Source organism: Dermacentor variabilis, chromosome 7, assembly GCF_050947875.1.
Source record: "Dermacentor variabilis isolate Ectoservices chromosome 7, ASM5094787v1, whole genome shotgun sequence".
Lineage (NCBI taxonomy): Eukaryota > Metazoa > Arthropoda > Arachnida > Ixodida > Ixodidae > Dermacentor > Dermacentor variabilis.
This window is the reverse complement of record NC_134574.1, coordinates 53,552,363-53,562,751: the sequence shown is the minus strand read 5'-3', so window position 1 is coordinate 53,562,751 and position 10,389 is coordinate 53,552,363.

The following is a 10,389-nucleotide window of genomic DNA, read 5'->3' as shown; positions in this document are numbered from 1 at the left end:
TTTTATCCCACACAACATTGGGCAGCGACAGGAAATGTTCAATGAATCTTTACAAGAGCCTCATTCGATCACGGTTGGACTACGGTGCCGTGATCTATCATTCTGCCACCCTGAGCGCTCTTAAGATGCTAGATCCGGTTCCACCATCTAGGAATCCGACTGTTCACTGGCGGCAGTCGGATTCCTAGATGGTGTAATCCGTCTGACGTCTGATGGTGGAATCCGTCTGAAACGGCGTTGCTGAAAGCAACGTCCTTTAGGCCCCTTTACAGCCACGTCACACTAGCTTCACAGATCCCATTAGACCACTACAAACTCATTAACACGAGATTGGCGCTCTTTGGCTATACCTGGCCCTTGCGCCATTAAACATCAAACATTCATTCTTTCAGATTGTCACTAATCTCATGTAGGTAGGGCAAGACGATTACTTCCCTTGTGTCACCTGGTCAGTGGCATTGCGAATGCTGCCTGCCATGGTGGTCAATACATGCAATAGGTAACCTGCATCTAACAGATGTGGGACTTTGTACTTAAAAGTTCTCTGAAACAAGTGCGGGCTGGACTTCAACAGGGCGTTTTTGAAGCACAAATTGACAATACCTCACTTCACTAGCTTAGAAAGAGGTGAGTATGCAAGAATGAGTTTTTTGCCTCTAGGCTCGTAAAACCAACAAGAGGCAAAAAACCCATCCTTGCATGCTCATCAGCTCATGAATGTCCATAAACATAGTGTCTTACAAAGAGTACCTACATTCTATTTGACAGGTTACTGCTGAACAAATATTTAGAAAAAATGCTCCGTATTGAATAGAGTTATGAACAAATTTAAAGAACAGTAATTGCCGAAATCTATATCTTCTTTCTTGTAGATTGAAAAAATAAAATGCACAGGAAGCACCATAAAAGATATCTATATGTACATTTACAACAAGGTTCCACAGTTACTTGCCCTATACTCAAAAGTATAACGTGCATGTAAATTTGTATTTTCTCGGCTAGATTGAACTTTGGCAGGCATGGAACTGAAAAGCACTTTGCTTGAAGCAAATGGCAACTCGTGGCATCAAATGCTTTGGCAGGGCACGCAGCAATGATTAAGCACAACATTGACTCCATGAACTCTAGTGCGATTGGCCAGGAAGGAAACTGGAAGCCACACCTGTACCTGTGGGGTCCTAGAGATACAATCAACAGGACACACGCTTATCGAAACGAAGGAACCCCTTCAGTGTTATGCACGATGCTCGCGAACATCAGCGCGATCGGCTATGAAGGCGCTGCTGCGTTATTTAAAAGACACTGGACTTTCTGACAGGTTGTGACTTCACTGTGTGAGGCAGGATTGTGCGGTGACACTGCATAACACTAGGAACGCCTTTGCGGGCTGCGTGACAGTACCCACCGAAACAGTTTGTGTGTACGTGCATGTGTGTGTAGTTTGGTTTTTCTTTATATTTTTATTTTTTTATCCTTCTCTCTCTCACCTATCACACCCCCTTGTCCCTCCCCCAATACAGGGTAGCCAACCGGAGATAATCTCTGGTTAACCTCCCTGTCTTTCCTTTGCCTTTCTCTCTCTCTCTCTCTCTTGCGTCGCATGCTAAGACCTACTAAGTAGGCACTTTTGCTTTTTTGCCCCATTGAGGTTAAGGGTTTCGAATGGAAGCCAAACTGCCTAGCTTTTGAAGTTTCATTTTATTAGTCTATGTCATTCTTTGTCATGTTCCATCGCGACCAGACAAGCTTCCATCAAACTCTTGATGATAGAACTTTGATGGAAGCTTGTTTGGCCGCGAACTTTCAACAAACTTTCTTCAAACGAAAGTAAATACAAAGCCCACCAACTTCCTTTAAACTTTCTTTTAACAAAGGTGGTTCTTCAAACGAAAGTAAATACAAAGCCTGCCAACTTTCTTGTAACAAGCGTTAATAGGAAGTAAAAGTACATAGGATAAAGTTGATAGAAAGTTGGAAAAAAGTCTAAAGAAAGTAAGTATGCATTTTTCTATGGGGGAGAGGTGAAAGCAGTAGCTAATTTTTTTGTACAATATGCGCTTATAACTTTTTCGTTTACGCAATATAACAGTGACTCCATCTGACTAGGACTCAGCCGAGCAATAAGAAGTGTGGAGAAATCTTCGCTGCTTCCGTCTTACTTATCAATTATAATTTTGACACCAAATGCTGAGATGGTTGCGTTTCATAAAATGCCGTGTCTTCCATAACTAAGCAATAAGGAAATGCTGACTCATGGCGCGTGACTCATGGCGCAAGATCTCATGAGTCACGCGGTTTCAAAAATCAGTATTGCAATTCAGGTGCAGCAGTAGAAAGCAGGTGAAAAATCTCACAGGAAGTATCTATGGCTGGAGTGCTCAGTACTCGTGGCATGCACGAAGCGAACGAGAGTGCGCGGCCCCTTCGCCATGACGTCACTCGCGAGAGGGCAGCCCTACCGCTGGTCGCCGGTAGTAGAAGCACCTAAAAACGAAGTCCAACGTTTTCAATACATTATTATGGAGGGCGAAAGCAGCCGAGAAATGCATTGGCTCGAAAAACAGTAAAAGTGGTAAGAAAAAAGTTAGCTTGATAAAGGAATGGTGCAGGGGCACTTATGATTATTGCGGTGAGGTTATTTAATTGGATTTTATTGTTTCCTTGCCAAATTACGTGGACCGGCACATCAGCAGGGTTGATAGAGATAAATATACATACATGCCGACTCGATTACCAGATATTCGAAGTGGGATCCCTCCATTCCATTCCCGCTCAATTTCGGGAGAGTGGTGTTCCCGCAATTCAGCTGCTTTTAATTACTCGGAATAGATAAAGTTGGACGATTCCCGGTTACGGAGTGGATGAGCTGATTCATTCCATTCCTTCCGATTCCTTTAAATGAAGCGTTTTCCTCATAATTATTTACTACTTGCGCTTGCGTGCCTAATGACTAAAGCACAATTAGAAGTTCTGGCAATGCTATGAAGGATGTTACACACCTAATTGTTCCACACGAACAAATCTGTACGCTTCCTGAACAGATAACTCTTCATAGTGCTGGTATTTGTTATCTATTTATTATCTATAATTTAATGTTAAAAAGCGTTTTTTCAATATCAATTTTTTTCAAAAATATCGTTGCTTATGCACGGTTAGAGCTTTAGCAAAACACTTTAAAACAAGCGTTACGCGAACTTTGAAACGGTGGAGCTCATGCCTGTTCCTGGTAGAGTACTGCCCTCGTCAATAAAATACTCGTGTTAGGAACATTATTTCACTAAGACGTTTACAAAGTGGGTACGTTACGTTTCCATCTAGTGATTTGGTCCGTATAAAAATTTTGTTGTTTTGCACATAAAAGAGTGCGAGCCAACGAGCATTAGCAGCGCCGGTTAAAAGTCACAAAGGTGACAGTGATTGCAAAATATATTCAGTTTTCGCAATCATATTATCTCGAAATATGTAAATTTCTGGTGACAGCGTGTCATGCGATCTTCCCAATCCCCTCATCCTGATATAGAAGAAAGCGACGAGTGAGAGCTCTAGGCTTATTGAAAATCAATAAAAAATGGTTGTAATGATCGCGGCCTTCATAAGAGAAAGTTTGCTTCCTCAAGTTAACGCAATGTTCCTTCAATTGACGATTAAGACAGTTCTTCTTTTCACATCTAAACATGGCGGTTATTTCAGACAGAATTGTGCACTGATTTTACATATACTAGTCTACAGCCACCCCGCTTGTCAATGCTCAAGTTTCTTTCACTTTAGTTGCACATGTGTCAGCCGGTTCACGACAAACATCGCATGCTGCGATACATTGCAGGTGTGACATTTACATAAATGTAACATGTCACACCTGCAAAGTTGAGCATCCGCCCTGACATTTCAAACGCTTTTTTGAATGCTCGGCAGTTTTGCTTATACGCACATTATGGGGGCAGCAAATCTACGCCACCTTAATTTAAGTGTGACGTGAAGGGTTGTTTGTGTATAGCCAAGCTGTTCTAGCGTGCCTGCAGGAATACGGCATTGTCCAGTGGCACCGTATAGTGCAGGCGTAACAGTGAACAACTAGTAAACAAAGCGGCTGATAATACTAAGCTGTCCCATATGTAGGAGCATTATGCTATCTAACCCACACACAAAGTTGCTTTCAGTATATAGCCAAGCTGTTCTAGCGTGCCTGCAGGAATACAACATTGTCCTGTGGCACTGTATAGTGCAGGCGTAACAGTGAACTAGTAAACAAAGCGGCTGATAATACTAAGCTGTCCCATATGTAGGAGCATTATGTTATCTAACCCACACACCAAGTTGCTTTCAGTATATAGCTAAGCTGTTCTAGCGTGCCTGCAGGAATACAGCATTGTCCTGTGGCACTGTATAGTGCAGGCGTAACAGTGAACAACTAGTAAACAAAGCGGCTGATAATACTAAGCTGTCCCATATGTAGGAGCATTATGTTATCTAACCCACACACAAAGTTGCTTTCAGTATATAGCCAAGCTGTTCTAGCGTGCCTGCAGGAATACAGCATTGCCCTGTCGCACTGTATAGTGCAGGCGTAACAGTGAACAACTAGTAAACAAAGCGGCTGATAATACTAAGCTGGCCCATATGTAGGAGCATTATGTTATCTAACCCACACACAAGGTTGCTTTCAGTATACTGAATAACCACAGCTTTGATTTACCAAGTTATATTACTGCACACATACAGCGGTGAAACAAAGTCTGTACAATGGTGAATAATAATAATATTTGGGGTTTTACGTGCCAAAACCACTTTCTGATTATGAGGCACGCCATAGTGGAGGACTCCGGAAATTTTGACCACCTGGGGTTCTTTAACGTGCACCTAAATCTAAGCACACGGGTGTTTTCGCATTTCGCCCCCATCGAAATGCGGCCGCCGTGGCCGGGATACGATCCCGCGACCTCGTGCTCAGCAGCCCAACACCATAGCCACTGAGCAACCACGGCGGGGTTGTACAATGGTGAGCAATGCGCGAAGGAATGAAAGATTACTCGTGATGTGTGGATTTCAATAGTAGAAGTGAATGCATACCCAATTCACAAGTATGCGCGTTTTCTTCTGGAACAATTTTACATTTGGCACAGAGGCTTAGCCGCTACGGCCTCCTAACTGCAATTTTTTGTGCTCTCACAGTGCTAATGGGGTTACCATTCATCTGGTTACCCGAATAAAAAAAATTATGGGGTTTTACGTGCCAAAACCACTTTCTGATTATAAGGTACACCGTAGTGGAGGACTCCGGAAATATCGACCACCTGGGTTTCTTTAACGTTCACCTAAATCTAAGTACACGGGTGTTTTCGCATTTCGCCTCCATCGAAATGCGGCCGCCGTGGCCGGTATTCAATCCCGCGACCTCGTGCTCAGCAGCCCAACAACCATAGCCACTGAGCAGCCACAGCGGGTTACCCGAATAGTGAATAGATAATGGAGCACAACAATCTTTCAGTTTTATGCAGAACACCTTGTGCATTATCCACAACACTGAACCTAAGGAAATATTTGCTGGTTTGTTATCCAAATAAGAAAAAATGGCACTGAGTTTCCTCACTTTTTGTGCGGCCCTCTCTTCCGCCATGTGAGCCTTCATTTCATTGTCATGTACATGTAAAAGCAGCTACTAATGAAGAAAGTCAAACACAAAACCAATAACTACATGAACCCTTTCACACCACAAGAGGTCACTGAACTCACTACTAAGTCAAGTCTTTTGATAATCTCGGTTTGCTTTCAACTAAAATACAGGCACGGGCCAGCTGTTTATATTAGGCTGTGTATTTTTCGTTTTCCTAAAATATGGCACGGTGCATCAGCTAGCTAGGTTTTCACTGCATAAATACACAAACAACATGCATCCCATGCCCAACTAACTGAAATAACCCGCGTAGAGCTTACAGATATATATGTGTGATGTATCATGTGCATCCTCTGTGAGCTTATTTTCTATATGTAGAGCAATCAAAATAGAACTTGCGTGTATGATGCTGATATTATCAAACAGTCTCAAGTCGATCATCCTTCTTTGCTGCGATAATAATAATATAATATTTGGGGTTTTACGTGCCGAAACCACTTTCTGATTATGAGGCACGCCGTAGTGGGGGACTCCGGAAATTTTGACCACCTGGGGTTCTTTAACGTGCACCTAAATCTGAGCACACGGGTGTTTTCGCATTTCGCCCCCATCGAAATGCGGCCGCCGTGGCCGGGATTCGATCCCGCGACCTCGTGCACAGCAGCCCAACACATTTGCTGCGATGGGTGAGAGAGGGAGCATGCCCGTCGTGGTACTGCTCAATGTTGTGCACTTTGGTAACGTTTTGTACATTGTTGAAATGTTAAATTAGGTATGTCTAAGTAGTAAGGTGGCAACAGATTGGCCACCCAGGCTGGCAAGAAAGAATGCATTTGTTTGATTTCACTCAAAATAAGTTCTCTTATAAGCAATACAAATTATTTGCTTTGAAATAGATACTCCCCTTGGAAACATCTCATGAGTATATATCTGCATAAGGTCACCGCTATACATACGTATTGCTTTTATGCCAGTCATAATGAATTGTACACTCATTGCTTAACCTTCACTTCCTCGCTCCATGAAATTAACAACTTACGCACAACCTTTTTGCACACAGTGAGAACTTCATTCATCACTGAGCACATCATGTAAGGTTATATTTTTGGGGGAAAGTTTACAAGCAGCAAGTAATCAATTCTTAATATGCATGTTTGATGCCTCATCTTTGGTGGCTTTACATATGTAAAAAAATGAAAACGCCATTTCGTGCATCAAATACTTTAAGCACTCTTAAAATTGGCAGAGTGAGAAAAAGAAAGCATGCGCAAGCAAATGCAAGCATATCGGCAAGCTGTTCTCGGAGCCTCACACGCGTGCTCAGTGGTAAAGAGATGTGTCTTAGCGACCTCCGCAACTGTATTCCGCGACACAGGTGCGTGTATTCCGTATTATTACAAGCTCTCACTAGCACGACAGAAACCACGCCACCGCGCCGAATACGGGGATTTCGCACGAATCGCTTTCGGCAACACTATCGCTTTCGCGTGATGTAGAACGCAGCACGTTGGATAATTAGAGAGCTTTTGTTCAACCAGTCAAGGCAGCGCTCACTGAAAGTAATCGTCCAAGAATACGTCGCATGCTGCGACATCATGCGATTGCAGTACATTTGTAAAAGGCGGCGCAGGTAAGGCGACTGTGCAGTGTTTCGAAGAAAGATGACGGTGCCAATGCGACACATGCGGCTGCAGAACAGAATGTGGCAGCCTTGAGTCGGATTTTCACCGGGACGCGGAAACTTGAAATCACAACTACAAAAATATGCTAATGTCGTCTGCTGCAGCACCTCCTCTACGTAAAGGAGGCGATGTCTGTTGTCAAAGATAGGTGCCAAGCTTGAACACCTTTGCTCCGCCGAATCGTTACCAGCTGTTAACAGGCCGCGACGCCCAATAGGAGTGCGCGTGCGATCCGCTTGTGCGGATGGAAAGTGCTCCGAATTTTGCGACACCATCCGCCTATTCGGCGTCCGCACGCGGGCGGACGAGGGCGGAATGGACGGGCGGATTGACCATGTTTCTGCCCTAAGCACTCCGCATACGTTGGCCCATCCCGATGCTAGTGCAATACCGGGCTGACCCTCCACGGCGGCGAAGCAGGCATTAAGCACTCCCCATACGTCGGCCCATCCGGAAGATTGTGCAATACCGGGCCGACCCTCCACGGCGGCGAAGCAGGCATTAAGCACTCCCCATACGTCGGCCCATCCCGAAGATTGTGCAATACCGGGCCGACCCTCCACGGCGGCGAAGCAGGCATTAAGCACTCCCCATACGTCGGCCCATCCCGAAGATTGTGCAATACCGGGCCTAACCGCCACGGCGGTGAAGCAGGCGTTAAGCACTCCCCATACGTCGGCCAATCACGAAGAGAGTGCAATACTGGGATGACCCGCCACGGCGGTGAAGCAGGCGTTAAGCACTCCCCATACGTCGGCCAATCACGAAGAGAGTGCAATACTGGGATGACCCGCCACGGCGGTGAAGCAGGCGTTAAGCACTCCCCATACGTCGGCCAATCCCGAAGAGAGTGCAATACCGGGCTGGACCCGCCACGGCGCCGAAGCAGGCATTAAGCACGCCCCATACGTCGGCCCAACCCGAAGATAGTGCAATACCGGGCCGACCCTCCACGGCGGCGAAGCAGGCATTAAGCACTCCCCATACGTCGGCCATCCCGAAGATTGTGCAATACCGGGCCTAACCGCCACGGCGGTGAAGCAGGCGTTGAGCACTCCCTATACGTCGGCCAATCACGAAGAGAGTGCAATACTGGGATGACCCGCCACGGCGGTGAAGCAGGCGTTAAGCACTCCCCATACGTCGGCCAATCACGAAGAGAGTGCAATACTGGGATGACCCGCCACGGCGGTGAAGCAGGCGTTAAGCACTCCGCATACGTTGGCCCATCCCGATGCTAGTGCAATACCGGGCTGACCCTCCACGGCGGCGAAGCAGGCATTAAGCACTCCCCATACGTCGGCCCATCCCGAAGATTGTGCAATACCGGGCCGACCCTCCACGGCGGCGAAGCAGGCATTAAGCACTCCCCATACGTCGGCCCATCCCGAAGATTGTGCAATACCGGGCCGACCCTCCACGGCGGCGAAGCAGGCATTAAGCACTCCCCATACGTCGGCCCATCCCGAAGATTGTGCAATACCGGGCCTAACCACCACGGCGGTGAAGCAGGCGTTAAGCACTCCCCATACGTCGGCCAATCACGAAGAGAGTGCAATACTGGGATGACCCGCCACGGCGGTGAAGCAGGCGTTAAGCACTCCCCATACGTCGGCCAATCACGAAGAGAGTGCAATACTGGGATGACCCGCCACGGCGGTGAAGCAGGCGTTAAGCACTCCCCATACGTCGGCCAATCCCGAAGAGAGTGCAATACCGGGCTGGACCCGCCACGGCGCCGAAGCAGGCATTAAGCACGCCCCATACGTCGGCCCAACCCGAAGATAGTGCAATACCGGGCCGACCCGCCACCGCGGTGAAGCAGGCTCCAAGTACTGCCCGCACATGGGCCCATCCGAAGGTTGTGCAATACTGGACCGAGCCGCGGCGGAGGTGCATTTCACGATTAAGGGGCCCACATATACAACTTCGCTGGTCATCCTTCTTCACAGAGTGAATGGGCACCGATTTGTTTTTCCACTATGCATTTAAATCCGTAAATAACTAGGAAACCAAATACCATTTTGTTATGTTTGTATATTGCCATGTGTGTGTGCAATAACTTACGCGTCCTGGCTGTCCTAAAATATAATATATGTTTCATAAATATGAACTGCGTCTTTTGAAAATTTTTTTCTGATTTATTTATCTTTGCGGCTGGTGAAGAAAACGCACCAAAAGAAAAGTACGTGCTGTAGAAAAAAGCACACTGTTAGTTGAGAGAGAAATTTGCATGATTTAATGACATATGACAATGTTGATGCTTAGCGCGATTTAAAACCAACCAGGACAAGACTTAAAGAAGGGAGGATATCTAAATATTTTTTTCAGAAACATTACACAATATAGGTGGGACAGAACTCTTCCCCCAGAGCGTATCTCATTAGGGGCGAGTAGCCTAAAACCACTGACTGGGATAGCGGATTTTTTTACTTGACAGGTATACAGCGTGCTAAGCAGGCAGCTTCTATTCTAATGCGACGTGCTTTGCGCATTATTCTGCGTTTTTCACTTCATTATCTGAGAAGTGTTAGTGAGGCTAACATATCTTAGCATCTACCCCTGGTGCGGCGACACAAGCCCTATACTATTCATCTAGGGGGGTTAAAGACACCCACTTAAAGGCACCTAGTACGTAATTTGGGTACAGGTGACCGGGGTACAGGTGACCAGCGATACTCTGGCAGGTCAAGAAGCACCCGTCCAGCACGCTCGTCGAGCAGCCGCGGCCAGTGGAGCCCTGGAATGAGGACACCACCAACTCGACCTCAAGAGCAACGACCTCGATGGTTGAAATAAATGTTTTCTCTTCCTCTCTCTCACTTCATTACTTCCCGAGGATACGTGTGCCTTAAGGTGCGCACTGGCAACAATTTTGCAATGCTTTGCAAGGTGTAAAAAATGAAGAATTCGATTGCTTCTGTCAGCAGCACACTTGATGATTATTAGGTACGAACTGCGTAAGCTTTTCCTATGAAAACTTGATTGGCAATTTTTCAAAGTTAAATTAATAGCAGCATTGTTGTTGTCTTGCCTCGTTCTTTCCAAAATGCGCCAGATATATCCAATAATCAAAGAGCGATTGTTGCCAAGGCT